We start from the raw sequence: 7,906 nt of genomic DNA, 5'->3' as shown, positions 1-7,906 counted from the left end.
GTACGGAATTCTCCTTTAAATACACTCAAACTGGCCCCTGCTGTAGAAATGGGAAACGGTTGAAAAGCGTTGGGCTCTTCACTCCTCTGCACCACTCCTTGCGACGTGCAATCAGACACTACAAATCGTTTACTGTTTCCAAACGGACAAAATGGCCGCCATGCCACAGCCATGCTCTATGACAAAACTTTTTTAAATATATTTTCATCTTTAAGGAGCCCTGCCATACAAAGTTTATTACCTTGTGGTAATGTCTAATCATGTTCAATCATGGACTGTGTAAAAAAAGTTGTTGAAAAAATGCCTTGGTTTACTGGTTTCTAACCATTGTAGTGTGGTATAGAAAGCCAGCAGGAAGACTCGATTTGTGCCAGTTGTCATTAATATTCAATGAGCTAAGCTGCTTGACTCTGATTGGCTAACAGCTGGTCAGTGAGAGCCTGGCTATCAGCATCATTTACCCAGCACACCTGGGCGAGCTCCTGAATAGTAATGAGTGGCTAGAGCTGACAAAGGAGATAGCAGTTTATTTTCACATTCAGCACATAATACAAACACATATGGACCTAACATATTTCAAAAAATGCATGTAAAAAACGGTTTTGTGTGGCAGGGCTTTAAGATGGCACAGACCAAATTTGAAGTTGATTTGATGAAATCTCTAGGAGGGGTTCATTAAAGTATGTCATGTGGAAATGTATGTAATGTATGTAAATAAATCTTGATTAGAAATGTATTTCAGCGGCACTTCAGGTCAATTTGTACACAAGCGACAAGACTTTTGTCAGGGACTGTATTATTTCATGAGCTGGCATCTACTTTTTTTTTGCGGCGAAGATGTCTCTCAGCGGGGGGAGATAGTACAAGCATTTTGTAAGAAAAAAAGGAGGGAATCTCCCACAAATTGCAATAGAAAATCTGACAAATGTTTATTACTCATAAAAGTCCAAGATTAAAAATTTGCAAAGTAAACTCATCTCTACGGCTTGAGAGCGCTTTCATTCTCACTACATTTTGAGATTATTTTCCATTGGATGTTGAAGTTCATAAATACGTGTTCTGGCATGGCTGGCCGGATGGCACTATCCATGGTAGTGGAAGGGGGATTTAATACTTGCAAGTTTTGTTGTGCATGATCAAATGTATATTTATATCTGAATATACATTCAAGTATGTCACTTCCGGGTCACTAGGAAGTTATATACTACTTTTTACTTTTTTATTAGTTAAAAAAATATAAAAATCGGAGGAAACGCTCGTTATCGTTTTTTTTGCGTCCTTTGAGCACAAATTCGGAAATTGTTAAAACAAGTCATTTTTTGTTTTTACTCTTGGTCTCTGATGTTAAGCACTTTGGATACCTGCTGGTTGCTGTAAAGTGCTATATAAATAGATTTTGATTTGATTTTTGCTTTTCTAAATTTTTGTTTTTATTTTGAAAAACAAATGAACGAATCATACACAGATTTTTCTTTAGTTCGTTTGAGATATTTTGTCTTCTCGCCCAGCTGTGAAGTCATGACGTCTGTGTTTACCGACCCAGCCTAGGTTTTGTTTCAAAATAGAGCAACGTGAAATAGGCAATGTGCCAACCAATATTAACAAATGTTGTTCTAATCTCACACATACATAAACTGGGATTACAAAATCTAGGCGGGGCTTTAACCATGTCTCTTTGATACATATCAATTGTGGGAGCCTCTGCCTTGCCTTGCACACTTTGCATACGTTCTTTTACCCTGATAAGACCCAGAAACATGTCCAAACCTCTGTCGCCTGTCTAAACAGTGGTTTAATGTACTCGCTCACATGATACGCCAAATCTACTCTCTGTGGCAGTACACCATCTTTGAACGTTAACAGGCGGTTAACAAAGATGTACTCTTTGAGATTTTAGAAGTCATTAAAAATTGTAAGTGTGTCATGAGTTCATCGCAATACATCATGTGGATATGCCATAGTAAGTGAGCATTGAACTAATTCTCTGCTCGTGCAGCAGGAGCTGAAAAAATGTCCTAGTCAGCAGTTTTCAAAGAACAGAAGCAGGACATAAGAACAGGAGAGAAGAGAGCAAATGAAAGTGAAGACGAGCTAATCATTCAATCCCCTCTCCCAAAAGGATGTGAGGCTCCACTGGGTATGACGGTACTTTTCCATCACCGAAGACATCTGGAGGACACAGCCTCCTGCAATCTGATACTCTCTCTCTTTCTGTGTGTGTGTGTGCGTGTGTGTATGTTCCATCCTGTACGTGGAAATGTTTTGTTGCTACTGATAACAGGATTTCATGCTGGTAAAAAAGATTTAGACTAACTACCCGATCAGACGTGTCGGTACGATGAGAAACTGGAGAAATGTGAAAAGGATGAATTCCACTCATCTTTTCTTCCTTTGTCTTGTCACACTGTCCCAGTGCAGACCTCTGCTTTGTATTGTGTTTTACTGTGAGTTGGGAATGTGTCTTTGATAAGCATCAGATAAACATGCTCACATTTGACAGGTGAACTGATTCCCATTATCATGCAAAGTATGCAAAGAATGTATACAGGGCTGAGACGGTCTAAAGTTGAAGGTGAGCATTTGAAGGACACTACACTTGCCGCAGTCCTCATTTCCTGGTTTACCGCTCAGGTGATCTACGGGGGGGTGGAGATTGCTGCAGCTCCTCTACTGGGATGGCCTTGCAGAGTAGATAAATAGTGGGAACATGACTGATGTTTTTATGTCAAACCTCCAGAGGTCAGTGTGGTTTCAGTCCCACGTCAACGTAGCAGAGGCAGGATCAGTTGAACCAGTCAGCAGACTCTGCAGGTGTAGTAGTGTGGATGTAGTGACGCAGATATAAAGAGGAAGTAGTAGTAAAGAGGAGGCTGGACAGAGAGGCAGGAAGAGGAAGGCAGGAAGCGCTGCAATGTTCTGCAGGGACAAGGTGACTCCCCTGTAGTGTCCATGGGAATGTTTGCGGCTCACTCTTTTTTTAATTCCTAACACAAAATTAAACACAAAGTAAGTACATTAGCAACTGTTTGTTTCATATTTTACACCTTAAATTTCAAACCTCATGATGTCATTGGCCATCAGACATTCTGACAGTCACACATGAGAGAGCCACAAAGTCAGGAAGTCAGGGGCGGTTTCCCGGACAGATTTCAAAATAAATCAGGACAAGGCTAATTCTACTTAAATGAATTCAGTCTTTAAAAATTGGCTTTCTGACACACTGGTTAATGTGAGATTAATTAGTTTTAGACTAAGGCGTTGCAGACTAAGGTTAATAAGGACAAAACAGTTGTTCTTTGTGAAGCCTGATTAGAGTAATGATGTGCACTTGGTGCTGACCTGATGATGCTTCAAAAACCAGGGATGGACCCTTAGGAGACATTAACATTGTGTGGAACTGGGGTAACTCCCCCAACCAAACAATGTACAATGGTAAAAGAAAACGTTCAAAGATTTTCAGAGATTTTGAAAAAAACCTCTTGAAGCAAATTGTTTCAAACCACCCAATCATTGAGAACAAACAGCATGTAAACAAGAAAAAGAATGCTTGGGCTTTCATTTTTAATTAATTTAACTCTAATGTAAGTAAGCAAAAAGGACAATTTAGAAACTATATTAATTGTCCGCCTACTTTTACAAATCAGTCACTCTGAAAGGTTGCTTTAATGGGATCCAAAGATGTAACAAACAGTATCATACATAATTATTCATATTTTTTAAATTGTCTTTTTTTCTAAGCTTTGAAAATATACTTGCATTTGTTTTTTTTTGACAAATGCTGTTACTAGTAGGAAGCGTTTCAAGACTGGTGGTGGACCCCCAGAAAGACCAGAGACCGATGACCAAGGAGACATGTTTACTGCGATCATTGATAGCCAGAAGGTATCCCTTATGATGATCATTTAGACCTTATTTGGTGGGACGGACATTCAACGCAAACAAAATGAGGACACTGAGGACGGCAGCAGCTATAAGGTACAGCGTTATATCCATAGCTGTTTCTAAAATATAATTGAACTAAATATGTATTCGTGTCCACCTCATTACAACAGAGTAGCTAGACTGTCGAGGCCACGAAGTCACGTGATTCTTCTTCATGTTATTGTGGGATTCCGGCAGTGTAGACGCTGCTAAGCGTATTACTGCCCTCCACAGGTCAAATATTGAACTTACATAGGAGCCGTTTCTCAAAGCCAAGTATCCTTCCTTGACTTTGAGAAACGGCTACTACTCAGTACTATCTCATTCGTTTCCTGTCTTACTCCCATATTTCTGCCATATTTCATTTCCTTTGTTCCTAGCAACAGCTTTTCCTTTTCATTGTCCAAGTGGAATGGAACTGTTATTTCCTTTAGTAGGCTAATGCCTCTTTGAGTTTCTGCACCCTTGTTCCCTTTCACCCCCTAACGTGCTGGCACAGTGGCACCCAACAGAACTGAACATCCATGCCACCCCGGTGTCATCTGAGCTAACTGTGATGAAGTTCTATAATGTTGTCAGACACTTAGAATATTGATCATCTGAGCCTGCAGGTTTCACTGCTGCAGCAATATTGCTTAATACTGAACCAATTTCAAAGATTTTTGTTCACATCAGTCACTTAGACACAAAAAATAAAGAAAAAAGGGACCAGGTTGAAAAAAATGGTACTTACCCTTAAACTCTCCTTTGCAATGAAGTCCCCCTGCTCATTCCCCATCACCCTAAATTGATGTTACAAGCAAACCCAATTCTAAAAAACATACAGTACATTTCATTTACAATGTCAGGATGAGCGTTAGATTTTTCTACCTGCCTAAGGGCATTTCTCCAATAACAAGTTCAAGTTCTGAAGGCCCCACAGCAAAGCTTCAAAGCCTTCGCCTGCACCACATCTAATCCCCACTTCCCTGCGGGGATCCACTCTGTATACTCTTAGAGCTGGCACTACCAACCATTACTTGTATTGTTCTTTTAATTAAAAACAAAACTTAATCCAATTAAACATCAGTCCCCGAACTCCCAAGTCAAATATTTGAATCATTCATCTCTCCTTCCACAAAGTGTCACATGCTTTCCCAATATCCTGATCCGTAACTGCTACTGACTCTATTGTAGAGCTTCCATTCCTGAAGCCATTCTGTAAATCAGCAAAGAGTCCTCTGGTTTCTAAAAAAAGAAACTAGTTTTTGGTTACCATCCTCTCCATAATTTTACTGAGCACTGCTGTGAGCATTATGGGCGATATGAATTATCTTCTCTGCCTGGCTTCAAGATAGGGACCACAACTGCATGTTCCATTCCTTTGGCAAATAACCCTCTGCCCACACAGTATTAAAACACAGCTAAGATTTCCTCAAGTACAGTGTCATCCAGATGTTTAATTAACTCAGAAGACGGCCTATCTCTTCCCGGGGTAGTATTTGCCCCCGACATAATGCATCCTTCAACTCTTATAGTAAAAAGAGATTAATAGGAATAGGATTATCATTTTCTAAACTCTTTTCTAGCTTCCACTGATTAACTACCATCAACTCAGTTTCTTTCCTACGCCTCTAAACTCCGATATTCTCTGATCTAGGCTCTGCTTGAAAACTGTCAACACACATATCTGCTTTTCCTTATTGAAAGCCTGCTACCACCTCACCCTGTTGTAACACTTGTATCAACCTTCTTTTATAGACCTCTGAAATTTTACATAGAGCTGACCACAAATCCCTTACTGAAGTCTCAGGGCCTAGCGTACCACAAAACTTCCTCCAACTATTCATCTTTGCACCTTGTGCATTAACCAAAATTGGATACTTTCTTAATCTTCTTTATGCAGTTTTTCTACTCCTTACAGCTTCATCCCATTCTTTACTCCACCAGGGAAACCAGCATACATGACCTAGGTTCCTGTTTCACAGGAATGGCAGCCTACAGCAAGCATCCTCACGTCTATACATTGAGAAATCTCTATGTGCGTACAGCAGTGTGGGCGGGGGAGTTGTATGGGCTCAAATAAGAGTTATGCGTAATTTTATGTGTCAAAAAAGTTTGTGAGTGTAAAAACGTTTTGTAACTGTAGATTTATTTTGTGCATGCCAAAAAGTTTTGTAGCTGTAGAATTATTTATATCGTGCATGTGTAATTCAAATTTGTGGAGGAATATTTTCAACCGTGAGGTTTCACAAATTTCCTCTGTGCCTGTGCGAACATGACGTTACAAGCACAAAGCATGAGTTATGAATATGAACAAAGATCTTCTATACCAAAGCAACTCTGGCACAAACTTTGACCCTGTTTGTACGCCTGAGCTGACTAGCAAATCAACACGTTGCCCACTGACGTTCAATCAGAGGAGAAACTCAAACTGTCCAATCAGGGAGCAAAAGGTTCTGCTCTGTTTGCTCCCTCCATCTGGAACATGCTGGAGTCAATACAGAGGAGCCAAGCTGACTCTTCTGGTAAACAGGCGGGTTTAAAGGAGAATTCCGGGCGTTTTTTACCCAAATCTTTGCTAGATGTCTCTGAGTACAGTCAATAGGAGAAGAAGAAAAAAAAATTGGTGCTAGCAAACTAGAGTTGCTGCAGCTAATGGCCAGAGCTACCAGTTAGCTAAAATGCCAGTTGTGGGGGCATGTTCTAAAGAGTGCCTTTGTGCCTCTTAACAGACACAAAATGCAATTAAATTTTCTGCGCAACACGAACATGCGTTTACAACTCAGACATTGTGAAGAAACCGTTTAAATTCAAAGTCTGTACTGTCATCTACCTTGTCTCGATCCTGGCGGTAGCTAGCTCGGCCTGCTAGCTGCACAGCGGCGTCCGGGATGAGGGGGTTCCGCCAGGTTTTGGTGATAATCATTAAGCACAAGTTCTGTGTGTAGTTGTTTGTTGCTATGCTGAGATCATCCATTTTGTGTGCGATGGATCTGGTGTTGGTTAGAAGGAGGCTTGGCAGTTGAGGTCTGTGCGGTAGGAAGGGTCATGCCTTCATGACGAAAACTCAAATATAGGTAATTGAGCACTGTAGTGGCTATGGCCATATCAGTGACTATGTAACTACATAAAAACGGTCCAAATGATGCCTGTGGCTTGCACAGTAATAGCGTTACAGAAGGCTAGCTCTAGTCTCGCGCTGAAGTCCAGTGGGAATTCAGTTGTTGCAGGACGACCACTGTGCAGCTAGCAGGCCGAGCTAGCAATCGGCAAGATCCATACGAGGTAGAAGACAGTACAAACTTGGAATTTAAATCGTTTCTTCATAATATCTGAGTTGAAATCACATCTCTTCAGCACAAGTGTGCTGTTCATGTTGCACAGACATTATAATTGCATTTTGTGTCTGTTTAGAGGCACAAAGGCCCTCTTTAGAACATGGCCCCACAACTGGCATTTAGCTAACTGGAACGCTGGCCATTTCCTATAACAACTCAAGTTTGCTAGCACCGATTTTGGTTTTTTTGGTGTTTTTATATTTTTCCTATTGACAGTACTCATGTGCAGAATACATCTAGCAATCAAGACTCGGGTAAAAATTGTACGGAATTCTCCTTTAAATACACTCAAACTGGCCCCTGCTGTAGAAATGGGAAACGGTTGAAAGCGTTGGGCTCTTCACTCCTCTGCACCACTCCTTGCGACGTGCAATCAGACACTACAAATCGTTTACTGTTTCCAAACGGACAAAATGGCCGCCATGCCACAGCCATGCTCTATGACAAAACTTTTTTAAATATATTTCATCTTTAAGGAGCCCTGCCATACAAAGTTTATTACCTGTGGTAATGTCTAATCATGTTCAATCATGGACTGTGTAAAAAGTTGTTGAAAAAATGCCTTGGTTTAACTGGTTTCTAACCATTGTAGTGTGGTATAGAAAGCCAGCAGGAAGACTCGATTTGTGCCAGTTGTCATTAATATTCAATGAGCTAAGCTGCTT

The 7,906-nt window shown here is 40.6% G+C and overlaps 1 long non-coding RNA gene across 1 annotated transcript; it reads right to left on the bottom strand.

The window, feature by feature from the left end:
• Positions 1-230: 230 nt before the first annotated feature.
• On the bottom strand, positions 231-7,356 carry LOC116677053 (uncharacterized). Its single transcript, XR_004328914.1, has 3 exons — positions 6,971-7,356; positions 4,401-4,403; positions 231-241 (listed from the first exon to the last, which is right to left on the bottom strand). It is a non-coding gene; the product is annotated as an uncharacterized LOC116677053 (long non-coding RNA).
• Between the last annotated feature and the right edge of the window lie 550 nt (positions 7,357-7,906).

Source organism: Etheostoma spectabile, unplaced genomic scaffold (assembly GCF_008692095.1).
Source record: "Etheostoma spectabile isolate EspeVRDwgs_2016 unplaced genomic scaffold, UIUC_Espe_1.0 scaffold00004294, whole genome shotgun sequence".
Classification (NCBI taxonomy): Eukaryota; Metazoa; Chordata; class Actinopteri; order Perciformes; family Percidae; genus Etheostoma; species Etheostoma spectabile.
This window is presented reverse-complemented; position numbering and strand designations above follow the sequence as displayed.